The following is a 14057-nucleotide window of genomic DNA, read 5'->3' on the forward strand; positions in this document are numbered from 1 at the left end:
ATGGCTCCGCCCCCAGCAGCCTATTTGACCGTTGAACAAGGGAGTGATGACGGCGGGCCGCTGTCCACATTCTTATTGGTGCTGGACTGTACACAAGAAAATGGCCGCCGCCCGCCCACACTAAGGACGTGTATGATAAAGCTTTATTAGAATTAGAATCTCGGACTGTTTTAGTTGCAGAGCACCAGAGGAAATATGACTGCAATGTGAGAGCTGCGGCCGCTGTTTTATTGCATACTAATACCGCAGCATTGCGTCACAGCCTCTGTTCCATCCGACGGGGGAAAAAAACAAAACGCCATAACAAAGCGGCGGCCATTTTATTACGGTCCGTGCTGTTCTCACTGCAGTCTGCATTAATCAGAGCAGAATCCCCGGACAGAGGAGAGGAGAAAGGTGAGGATAATGGGCTGTGCTGGTGCTGTATGTATAATATTATTATTAGAATTATTATTACAGTTATTACTGTTATCATATGCATGTGTCAGTGTCTTCTGCCAATATAATATAAGGTGTGCCCAGGTGTGTATGTATGAGGTGTAATGCTGGGTGGTGACTGTGGGTATGGGGGGTATATGTGCCAGGCATGAGGCTGTATAAGGTGTGCCCAGGTGTGTATGTATGAGGTGTAATGCTGGGTGGTGACTGTGGGTATGGGGGGTATATGTGCCGGGTATGAGGGTGTATAAGGTGTGCCCAGGTGTGTATGTATGAGGTGTAATGCTGGGCGGTGACTGTGGGTATGGGGGTATATATGCCAGGCATGAGGATGTATAAGGTGTGCCCAGGTGTGTATGTATGAGGTGTAATGCTGGGCGGTGACTGTGGGTATGGGGGGTATATGTGCCTGGCATGAGGATGTATAAGGTGTGCCCAGGTGTGTATGTATGAGGTGTAATGCTTGGCGGTGACTGTGGGTATGGGGGGTATATATGCCAGGTATGAGGCTGTATAAGGTGTGCCCAGGTGTGTATGTATGAGGTGTAATGCTGGGTGGTGACTGTGGGTATGGGGGGTATATGTGCCGGGTATGAGGATGTATAAGGTGTGCCCAGGTGTGTATGTATGAGGTGTAATGCTGGGTGGTGACTGTGGGTATGGGGGGTATATGTGCCGGGTATGTGGATGTATAAGGTGTGCCCAGGTGTGTTTATATTAGAGATGAGCCGGCTCAGATTGTCCAGATCTGAGCCCGCCCAAGTGTTGCTGATCCAAGCGGCATTCGGAGCTTCCCGTATACCTCGTATCCAGGCTCGCGGGCAAAACGTCATTGCCTGGCTCTGCATTCTCGCAAGATCCGGACTGTTGCAAATTTCGGCTCCCACGCCGCCATCTTAATTCCCCGCTGGGGAATAGGGTTGGTTAGGCTGTGTTATAGGCTCTCCTCCTGTGCTGTAATTATTTAGTCCACTGGTGCATTTAGATAAATAATACTAGGGTTGGTTAGACTGTGTTACAGTCGCTCCCCCATTGCTGTCTTTGAAATATTTAGTCCGCTGGTGCAACTGTATATTCCACTGTGCTGGTGCTTGCACTGCCAGTGGCTGCCCAGTGCCCACTGCCTACTACTGCTGTATATAATACCTGTCTGTTGGTGCCTACTACTGCTGTGTATAGAATATACAAAGAAAGAAAAGTGTGTCATGGTGTGGTGCACCATAGATAATAATCAATGCCAATAAAATATAGCTTTTAATAAGACATCTTTAATGCTGTGTACACATGGGGGCTATAGGGGCTTTAATCGCTGGGAATATGGTCGCAGGCGACCATATTGCCAGTGATGGAAGTGTGCCCCGGCGATAAATCGCCGCGTGCGCGCTCCCGTTTTCTGCCCCATTGTAATCGCTGCAGCTAATTACCTCTGCGGCACCCCCAGCAGAGGTTCCTTTTCATCAGCGACCATCTCTGGTCGCTGATGAAAAGGAGACAATGAGCAATATATTGCTCAGTAATATATTGCAAGCAATATATTGCTAGCAATATATCTCCCCCTGTGTGTATGGGGCTTAAAACTGTGAAATATAAAAAAAAACATTCAAATAACAAAGTGTGAATAGTGCGTGTTTAAAAACAACATGTGCGGGGACTGATTGTGTGTTTTAGTAAGTCTCTATAGTATTACAATGTAGCGTCTCAGGATTTGTCTCTATATGGTAACAGTTACTGTTTTAAATGTGGGAAATATATCCTCTTGTTACATTTGTTATATATACAATTATTAGCTACTGTTACTGTGTAAAGGCTGCCTGTGCTTTGCAGTACATGGGCTGCTGATAATTGCCATATAAATCTGTTGGGTGCAGATGCCCTCAGAGTGATGTTTTCTGCCTGCTAAGAGGCAGCTGTGTTGACACGCTGTGTCGATTGGACAGTTACTGTTTCAATGTGGGGAATATGTCCTCTTATATTTATTATGCATATGTTTATTATAAATAGTTGCTATATACATAGTTGTGCTCATAAGTTTACATACCCTAGCAGATGTGTGATTTTCTGGCCATTTGTCAGAGAATATGAGATGATAACTCACACACTTTTCTGTCACTCATGGTTAGTGGTTGGGTGAAGCCATTTATTGTCACACAACTGTGTTTACTCTTTTTGAATCATAATGACAACAGAAACTACCCAAAGGTCTCTGATCAAAAGTTTACATACCCCAGTTCTTAATACCGTTTAACATCAATGACCGCTTGAAGTCTTTTGTGGTAGTTGCGGACGAGGCTCTTTATTTTCTCAGATGGTAAAGCTGGCTATTCTTCTTGGCGAAAAGCCCACAGTTCCTGTATATTCTTGGGCTGTCTGGCATGAACTGCACGTATGAGATCTCCCCAGAGTGGCACAATGATATTGAGGTCAGGAGACTGAGATGGCCACTCCAGAACATTCACTATATTCTGCTTTAGCCAATGGGGGAAGTTTACGAAGATGTGTATTCTACTTCACATGTCACAGTGACCAAGCCTCTGTTGCGAAACACGTGTCCGTGGATGCCTCTGACACTCCCCTACCCTCCAGTCCTGGCTCAGCACCTCCTCCCAGCCTCAGGTCAGCATCCTTGGTGACTTCCGGTCGCGGTTGCCACGATCACCGCAGCCCACTCCGGCTCCGGGCACACCAGGCCGATGGCACAGCATCACGGAATCTCTGACAGCCTCCTGCACCAAGGCAGCCAGCTCCAGATCAGCATCCCCGGTGGCCCCAAACCTCCGGGATCCCGACAGTCATTGGGCCGATGTCCGGATCCCGACTGGCCGGACTAAGACAGCGGGGCAAGCGCAACTAAGCCCCTTGTGGGCAAGGTGGCTCGCTATGGGGGTCGTGGACCCACACAAGGGAGAATAGCCCGTGGCCATCTGGACCCTGAGTGTCGGGGTTTTGACTGTCGGGTTCCCAACGTCGGGGTAATGACTGTCTGGAAACTGTCCAGCACCCGTTCAGGCAGACAAGGTAACCCGCATTATAGGCAGCCGGCCCTATGGACCACCTCATTACCTCACATCCCAGCACCATTGCTCTTTATTAGGGTGCAGACTACATTCTGGGGCACCTTTTAGCCTCTGCCTTAGCCTGTGATAATACCAGCCCACCCCGCAGCCTATAACATACACATAAAAAAACATTCAGGAGATTTCTTCTCAGCACCACTGCCTAACGTGTTCCACTCTATCAACCACACTGATACCACATTGGCTCTCTGTGGGGGTTGTTTTAGGGGTTATGGCATTGGTCAGGGGCGGATTGGGAATGAAAACCAGCCCGGGAAATATTTTGAAGCAGCCCATACGTGGGGCAAAGGAAGCTGGTGCGCGCCGCAGGCGTGCCCAAATTTTTTTGGGGGGTGTGGCCTAGTGGCAAGGGGGTGTGGCCTGTTTCAACAAGGCCACGCCCCATTTTCGCTGCTGTGGGGGCATGGCTAGTGGCTCTCTGAGCTGCTGGCTATGTCCCCAGAACCTCAGGCTGCAGAATAGGCGCATGCGCACAGCGTCTATTCTGCAGCCTGAGGGGCTGTGGAGAAAGAGATAGGGGGGGTGACAGGGGGTCTCCCAACTGTCCCCCCCCCCCCCCCCCTGCCGTGGGACACTAAGTATGGGCCACCTCCCTTAAACACATTATGCACCATAACAACAGGGCCCTTTTTTCTATCGAAAAACATGTACACCTTATGCCACACTGTGGGCCAGATTCTCTAAGCTTCAAAAGGGATAAAATGGAGAGTGATAAACAGCCAGCCAATCAGCTCCTACCTGCCATGTCACAGACTGTGTTTGAAAAATGTCAGACAGGAGCTGATTGTCTGGCTGTTTATCACTCTATATTTTATCACTTTGAAAGCTTAGAGAATCTGGCCCAGTATGAGCAAATATTCACATTATGACACATGGAATGATCCAAAATTCACAAAATGCCACACAGAATGAGTTAAAGTTCACATTATGCAATGTTCACATTATGCAATGGAATGAGAAGACACAGGGTGAGACGGGTTGGTGATGAGGGGTGAGAGTAGAGTGGCAGGTTGAAGAGGATGCAGGGAGGGAGGGGGGACGGAGGGTGGCGTACAATGCTGGTAGGGGAGATGGCTGAGGACGAAGTGAGGGAGGACCTACGCAGAGTGGCACAGGACGCAGAGTGTGAGGGGGGCATGGTGGCACAGAATGCAGAGTAGGAGGGGGAACGCAGAGGATGCAGAGAGGGGAGTCTCAAAGTGGTGGAGGATGCAGGGAGGGTAGACGCAGAGTGGCGTAGGTTGCATGATGGCAGAAGATACAGGGAGGGGGGACGCAGGGTGGCGTAGAATGTGGGGTGGTGGAGGATTCAGGTAGGATGGGGGGAAGCAGGGTGGTATATATATATATATATATATATATATATATATATATATATATATATATATATATATATATATATATATATATATATAACAGACTCTTGTTTCGCGCCACTTATTTGTTTGATATTATACTCTGGCTGCCGTACTCACAAGAACCCCTGTTGGATGGGGGAAAGAAGAATATGGATAGCAGTTGTGAGTTGGCGCCCTTTTTTTATGCCTTTAAGTACTGGGTCTCTATTAGCCTTTGATGAATAATAACATGGATATGAGTAAAGTCCAAAACTTTGTAAATATTTATTAAAAGGTCTTTAAAACCACTTAGTAGTGGTGAATATTCCAGATCATAAAAAGTTTTTCACATTAGCAAACAGATGTTCCCAACGCGTTTCGTCCCTGCAAGGGACTTCATCAGGGGTTTGCGAACTTATTAGAAACAATTTCCCCGAATCTCGTATGTGGGATAAAACACCAACCAGGAATGGATAGATACACTCTTATTGGAAAGCTCTCATCCAGTGGTCAATATTGGATCAAGAACTCGTAGTTTCTTGTGAAGGTTATATCGGTGAATTTGCAGCCTTGTAGCTTTAAGGGTTTGGCTGGTTGGAGAGTTCCTCCTATATGATTATCTCCAATATGGAATTGGTTGAACTAGTAAGACATATTTTCAGTGGAAATAAACTGTCAATAAAATCACTTATAACCCGCATACAAATTGCAGTTTTTTGTTCCGCAAATGGTTCTCACTGTCCTTTTGGAGGTGTGTACCGGTGAAAGGCTCAGTCCATTCCCACTGAGCCTTTCACCGGTACACACCTCCAAAAGGACAGTGAGAACCATTTGCGGAACAAAAAACTGCAATTTGTATGCGGGTTATAAGTGATTTTATTGACAGTTTATTTCCACTGAAAATATGTCTTACTAGTTCAACCAATTCCATATTGGAGATAATCATATAGGAGGAACTCTCCAACCAGCCAAACCCTTAAAGCTACAAGGCTGCAAATTCACCGATATAACCTTCACAAGAAACTACGAGTTCTTGATCCAATATTGACCACTGGATGAGAGCTTTCCAATAAGAGTGTATCTATCCATTCCTGGTTGGTGTTTTATCCCACATACGAGATTCGGGGAAATTGTTTCTAATAAGTTCGCAAACCCCTGATGAAGTCCCTTGCAGGGACGAAACGCGTTGGGAACATCTGTTTGCTAATGTGAAAAACTTTTTATGATCTGGAATATTCACCACTACTAAGTGGTTTTAAAGACCTTTTAATAAATATTTACAAAGTTTTGGACTTTACTCATATCCATGTTATTATTCATCAAAGGCTAATAGAGACCCAGTACTTAAAGGCATAAAAAAAGGGCGCCAACTCACAACTGCTATCCATATATATATATATATATATATATATTATACACATATATAGAGACAGAACAATTAGTGGCACACACTCGGACTTCCACAGCACAGCAAGGAGTTAACCAACGTCTCGGAGGTTAATCCATTGTCAAGGTGAGAACAATGCATATCACAAAAGCACTTACATTTATACCAGTGGACCGGAACCGAATCTCGCTCTGTTTGTCCCTCTCCGCATGTCTCTGAACAGTACTTCCTGGTTGGTCACGTGGTGCTGCCGTGGCAGCTGAACTCACACGCAATTCCATTGGAGAATCCTGTTGCTAGGCGACAGCGGGGTTAGGGTAACTACAGACGCTAGAGCAGGACCCAGAGAGAATCACCTACAATCAAAATACCAATAAGTTATGAGGTCCAGAATTAATCTGTCAACTTTTTAAAGATTTAATGGATATGCTTCTTCATCAGGACGTAAAAACATACATACATACATACATACAACATATTTATACATACCCTCCACAGTGCAAATCCCTGACTCCCGCGTGCGCACCACGGACCAGGCGGGTGAAGTCACTAGCACGTGCCTGTGCGTTCACCTGACCCGCCGTGACCATGCTGTTGGTATGGAGATACCTATCAACAGCACTTCACTCCCGTGTAACGGGCTGAAGCAATTAACATAAAAAAGCACCATTTACGTGTCAGCAATATTCATCTCTCATAGTGCTCTTCTGCCAGCAATCACCTTAGTCATATTACCCACAAGGCTGAACATAATTCCAACGTACAATTTCTCTTGTCAATGTTTTAGCACTCTCCACTTTATCTCAATGTGTGTACTCGTTGCAATACAAAGCTCCTCATGCAGGGAAGATCACATTTAAAGAACCCTCAAAGGCTCCATACTAAAAAGCATACCTTCTAATATATAGCAAATACATCTGTTGAATGAACAGTTCCCACATAAAAAAAAATGAATCACATATACCCTAGTCCTATATCAACAGGCAATAAGGCAAATAACCACACAACGGCGGTAATCCTTTATCAACTTTTAAAATGTAGTGCATTTTTCTTCAGGATATACAAAGAACAAAAACTTGCATACCTTTATAGATAAGTACATACTTATTCGCCGAGGAGGTGACGTCATCACCTCCTCGGCGAATGGGCGGATACACAGTTCCGTTCCCAGCACGCTGAACCCCCTGTATATACTTATCTATAAAGGTATGTAAGTTTTTGTTCTTTGTATATCCTGAAGAAAAATGCAATACATTTCAAACATTGATAACGGATTACCGCCGTTGTGTGGTTATTTATCTGGATAGAAGTCGTCTGAGTACCGCACCTATTGCCTGTATTATACCCCCTTGTGAAGGCACCATCTGCAAGCCGCAATTTGTTTTTGGGAGTGCCGAGCCTCTGCACTATATATATATATATATATATATATATATATATATATATATATATATATATATATATATATCTCTACTTCACTGAGGGCTGAGGCCACACATTATTTCTTCCATTTCTTGCATATTTAATTACCCTCCTAGAGTGGCCGCCCCCTCATCTGCTGACTGTGACTATCTTTTGCTGCCAGCCTGGCTGCCTGCTTCTTCCGCCGCCGCCGTCTATCGGATCCAGCCCAGCAGCGCAAATTAGTCCTGCGCGCTGCTGCTGGATCACGTGGGCAGCGTCAGACTCAGCACAGCCATATCATCCGGACCGCGGGAGCAGCTGCGTGTGCGCGCATGCGCACCAGCCCTCCCGCGGCCATTTTAACTGTGGCAGCACTCGAGGCCGGCCGCGGCCAGCCCTGTAAAGGAGGGAGGGCGGCCTTTTACCCTCCAAATATGCCGGCCCACCGGGAAACAGCCCGGTTTCCCGGTAGGCCAATCCGCCCCTGGCATTGGTTCCCAAACTGTGTGCCGTGGCTCCCTGGGGTGCCCCGGGTTGGTGGCCCAGGACCAATTCAAATTATTTATGGGCAAAACCAGTGCTGGTGGCTGCCCATCATAAAAAAAACCGAACAAACAGAAGCAAATCCTGCCCTTTACCGCATAACTGACCCTAAGAATCATATATAATGTCATATTTATATTTTTTTGGCCTAGGGGTGCCGTGAAAAAATTCTGATACTCTAGGGTGCCCTGATTCAAAAAAGATTGGGAACCACTGGGTTATGGTATGAAACATAGACTGACTCATGGTAGACAGTCATATGGTCAAAAGGTCGACGTGGAAAAAGGTCGACTTGAGGTTTTCATATTTTTAGGGTGCCGTGTGAACAAGCCCAGGCGAAACGTACGTCCGGCAGGAATCGCCGATCACGTGACCGGCCGTCGGTCTCCGTTCTTCCCAGAATTACAGCAGCGGCAATAGGAGACGTGTGCATCAGCATCCAGATCTGGTAACCGGACCCCCCTCTGGAGTCTGCGGCTAACCCTCACTTAGGGTCCCGCTGACACAAAGCAGGGCAGCGGTCCCCTCTCTTTTTCTCTCTCCTCCTCCTTGAATGTATATCATAAGTGGGTGACTGAGCTCCATGTATGTCCCATATTAAATGGTGGCTATAGCATATGTATATGTAGACTTCCAAGGTTACATAGCTTTGTCTGTGGTAAGCAACGTGTACTGGGGCATATGTATCAAACACTCGGTGTGACACAGATTTGTTTGTAAACTATTGGCATATACATTGTTGCAGTGTGAATGAATGTTACAACTTGGGTGACGATATTGCTCTGTTCCATACCTGTAAAAGTACAGTTGTTGCTGTGAGTATTGAGTGGTATATAATCTTTACCTAAAGAAACAGCATGTAAGCTGATTATGCGCAATTGGTACATCCATGTGAATTGACATGGCTATGTGGTTCCGTTGTTGATCTGCTGAAAATGACATAATGTTGCAGTATGCATGAACACCATAATCTGAATGGCAGCATTGTTGCATATGCTCCCTTTTGTATGTAAGGCATTGCCACTACTAGACATAACAACAGCATAGCACATTAGATGGCAGGGACACGGTCAGCATCTACAGCCACAAGGACAGGACTGAGATAAATGTGGACAACATTTGTTAATTTGATCATATGTATATAGAATTTGTGTATATACTTTATTTATTGGTACATTAAGAATTTCCTTTTGACCAATGATTAGACCCTTATCACTCAATTGAGTGAAATACCCACAACATCCATGGTGCTTTGTTGATAGGGTGATATGATGGTCAACTTTCTTCATTCATCAATAAAGTATCAATAATTGTTGAAAAATATTTGTTGAACAAGTGTATAGACACACTAATTACAACACCAGTATCTGAATAAAATTACCTCTATATAATCGCAGGGATCTTGAATACAATCTCTTCTACACAGCAATGTTAGAAATTTTGTAAGGTTCACGTACAAAAAATATTATAAAAATAAAAAAAATTATGGTGCACAGCAGAAAAAAATCTAAATTATTTTTTTTATAAATTAATAAAATAATTTAACAGATTAACTCCAGTTAGGGGACCTAGAGTACACCCCACCCGAGTTTCTTTTCTCTCTTTTTTTTGTAACTAGTAAATATAATACCTGTCTGCTGGTTCCTACCTACTGACGTGTTTATAATACCTGTCTGCTGGTGCCTAGTACTGATGTAATTATAATTCCTGTCTGCTGGTGTATACCGACTGCTGTATCTGTAATACCTGTCTGCTGGTGCATACCTACTGACCTACATATGATACCTGTCTGCTGGTGCATACCTACTGACCTACATATAATACCTGTCTGCTGGTGTATACCTACTGCCGTATCTATAATGCCTGTCTGCTGCTTCCCACCTACTGACGTACATATAATACCTGTCTGCTGGTTCCCACCTACTGACCTACATATAATACCTGTCTGCTGGTGTATACCTACTGACCTACATATAATACCTGTCTGCAGGTGCATACCTACTGACCTGCATATAATACCTGTCTGCAGGTGCATACCTACTGACCTGCATATAATACCTGTCTGCTGGTGCATAACTACTGACCTACATATAATACCTGTCTGCTGGTGTATACCTACTGCCGTATCTATAATGCCTGTCTGCTGCTTCCCACCTACTGACGTACATATAATACCTGTCTGCTGGTTCCCACCTACTGACGTGTTTATAATACCTGTCTGCTGGTGCATACCTACTGATGTGTGTATAATACCTGTCTGCTGCTTCCCACCTATTGACCTACATATAATACCTGTCTGCTGGTGCATACCTACTGATGTGTCTATAATACCTGTCTGCTGGTGCCTAGTACTGATGTAATTATAATACCTGTCTGCTGGTGTATACCTACTGCTGTATCTATAATACCTGTCTGCTGGTGCATATCTACTGACATGGGATTAGGGGCAAATATCTGTAGAGGGGTAGGGAACTGGCTGTGTAATAGAGAACAAAGAGTGGTTGTGAATGGTGCCGTTTCAAATATGATACCAGTACTAAGTGGAGTGCCGCAGGGTTCGGTTCTAGGGCCCATTTTCGTTAACATTTTTATTAACGATATTGGGATGGGGATACTCAGCAATGTATCCATCTTTGCGGACGATACAAAACTGAGCAGAGTTGTTAAATCATCAGAAGATGTCACCACGCTTCAAAATGATCTTGATATTCTTAATGAGTGGTCAAAAAAGTTGAAGATGAGGTTCAATGTGAACAAATGCAAGGTCATGCACCTTGGGAGACCTAACCAGTGTGCTAGTTATAACCTAAGTGGGGATGAATTGGGTAATTCAGTACTCGAAAAGAATCTAGGAGCCCAAATAGACAACAAACTGGGGTGTAGTGCTCAATGTAATATAGCAACAAAAAAAACCAACAAAACTCTTGCATGTATTAAAAGGGGCATAGATACTAGGGACTCAAAAGTAATTATGCCTCTGTACAAATCATTGGTTAGACCGCACCTCGAGTACGGAGTACAATTCTGGGCCCCACACTAAAAAGGACATCCTAGAATTAGAAAAAATCCAAAGAAAGCAACAAAGCTTATTAGGGGAATGGAGAATTTAAGCTACGAGGAGAGATGAAGCAATTTGGGACTATTTACGCTAGAGAAGAGACGTTTAATGGGGGACATGCTCAACATGTACAAATATATCAGGGGACAATGTAAGGAACTGTCAAACACCCTTTTTACTGCTAGACAGGAATCTAGGACGCGAGGGCACGAGTTTAGATTAGAAGAAAAAAGATTTTGTTCATCTAAAAGAAAAAAATTCTTTACAGTCAGAGCAGTCAAACGTTGGAACTCTCTTCCTGGAGAACTGGTGACGGCAGACACTATAAATAAGTTTAAAATAAGGTTGGCTAAACATTTATTGGTTAAAAATATCCATGGGTATGAATAAGTAACAATCTGCCTTTAAAATAACAGAACATACTATACAACAAGGGATAAGCGACTATAAACATAGGTTGAACTAGATGGACGCAAGTCTTTATTCAGCCTCACCTACTATGTAACTATATATACATATAATACCTGTCTGCTGGTGTATACCTACTGACTTACATATACCTGGCTGCTGGTGCCTAGTACTGACATACATATAATACCTGTCTGCTGGTGTATACCTACTGCTGTATCTGTAATACCTGTCTGCTGGTGCATACCTACTGGCGGATCTATAGTACCTGTCTGCTGGTGCCTAGTACTGATGTGTATGTGTGTGTGTGTGTGTGTGTGTGTGTGTATATATATATATATATATATATATATATATATATATATATATATATATATATATATATATATATATATATATATATATATATATATATATATATATATATTTGCAAAAAAAATAGAGAAAAAACGCACCAATGAGCCAAATATAAACAACACTTTTTACTTGTTATTATGCTCACATACATAGGGGTTTAAAATCATATGCTTGCCAGCCATATGTAACATCCGATGTCAGCACAAGATGGTCTGCGGATAATGCAGGAAAGGAAGCCGCTCAGCCGCCGACCACGGACTCAGCGCTCACCGCTCTCTGGACACAACCGCAAGTGCAGGATACACCGGTGGACAGAAGGACGTCTCCACGTCTACCTGCCTGCTGGTGCATACCTACTGCCGTATATAATTGCACTCCAGTGGCGCTGTCCTGTGGCATAACTCCACAAAAATAATGGCGATCCAAAATATGGAGGATAAAAAAATAGGGTAAGATGAAGATCCGCTTCCTCATAGTTCTGAAGCTGCTGCCACTTGTCATGACATAGACGATGAAATGCCATCAACGTCGTCTGCCAAGGCCGATGCCCAGCGTCAAAGTAGAGGGCATGTAAAATCCCAAAAGCTAATGTTCAGTAAAAGGACCCTAAAAAAATAGATGTAAATCGTTGGAGGAGAAACGTAAACTTGCCAATATGCCATTTACGACACGGAGCGGCAAGGAACGGCTAAGGCCACGGCCTATGTTCAGGACTTGTGGTTCAGCTTCCCACCACGATAAACGTTCCCCCCCCCCCCGCCCTCTAGAAAATGTAAGAGCGTTAAGCTGTCATTGAAAAACACAGCAAACAACTCTTCTAAAAACTTTTGTTTTGCCTAGACATTTTTACCAGTTCTACTTCTAACACATTTACACAGAAATGATGCAGTGCTTCACAAAAAAAATAAACTTGATAGTTATGATGCATATCATCATCCAGTATTATGAAGACGACAAATGAAATGTAGTGTTCATTCTAGCACCCGCCATCTTTGAAAACCCATGCAGTTCCTCTTCCCTGCCTGGGGTGTCGCTGTCTGCTGTGGTGTTTCTAGCACAAGTCTGGTTTGCATATCAGTGCTGATATACAGACCACACTGTACTACAGCAGACCGTGACACCCCAGGCAGGGAAGAGGAACTGCATGGGTTTCCAAAAAAATGGCGGGTGCTAGAATGAACACCAAAATGTACAGACTACACTGAAACAGAACAGTCAAAAGGAAGCATGTAGACGAAGGGTAAGCAAAAAGCTTATAGACTAGATTTAGAATAGATCCTTCAAATGCAGATTCACTGGCACACCCCATATACTAAAGGAGATATAATAATGAAGGGCGAGGAGGGGGTGGTGTGTTTATGTCTGGCCAGTAGGTTCTGCTCCTTTGCAGCTCTACAGTGCAGATATTCCATTCATTGGCTACTCTTTTCCACCCGGGTAAGATACCCTTGGCCATTGACAATGTATTTGTGTATTGCTTTCTCTCTCCCAACTTTCTGTAAAACAGAAAGTTGCTGAAGTTTTTTGGAAGCCCAGAGCAGATCTCAGTGCTGACCAAATCGTCCACTGCTCCTTGGCTATACGTATTTAAATACCCATCAACCAATAATGTAGAAATCAGCTAACATGGCATCCAACATTAATAGGCGCAGAGCCAAGAGGTGTAAGAGGTTCAGAAAATGTGGAGACATTGGACGATCAAGCAATGTATTGGGCTTCACCTTTTTATTAAAGTTTGCTTGTAAGTCAGGAATGAAACTTGTGAAGACGGCATGTTGAGATGTCGAGTCAAACATTCCTTAAGTGAACACGTACCATTAGGAAGGAAGCCCCCGGTTTCCATGAAGAACAGGTATACATCTCCTACCTGTGTATCAAAGACATTGCTAAGAACCACCCCATATTGGTGGGACAAGACTTCTCCCAGCCAGCGACAGTCATGGACCACCTTTTAGAATGCTTTTGTCTTAAAGCACCATTTGTAGCCTGTTTCTGTAAACTCCAGGCCCCAAGAGAAGGACATCAAAAAGATAAACGCATCTTTTCGTAGC

The 14057-nt window shown here is 44.1% G+C and overlaps 1 protein-coding gene across 1 annotated transcript in view; it reads left to right on the forward strand.

Moving 5' to 3' along the window:
* The first annotated feature begins 65 nt into the window (after positions 1–65).
* The window catches only part of LOC146009536 (uncharacterized), a 783885-nt gene continuing 769893 nt past the window's right edge, over positions 66–14057 (forward strand). The window contains 1 exon segment of the mRNA XM_083149979.1: positions 66–396. The gene's annotated coding sequence lies outside the window, so the exon portion shown is untranslated.

This window comes from Crinia signifera, chromosome 6 (genome assembly GCF_055691185.1).
Source record: "Crinia signifera chromosome 6, ASM5569118v1, whole genome shotgun sequence".
Classification (NCBI taxonomy): domain Eukaryota; kingdom Metazoa; phylum Chordata; class Amphibia; order Anura; family Myobatrachidae; genus Crinia; species Crinia signifera.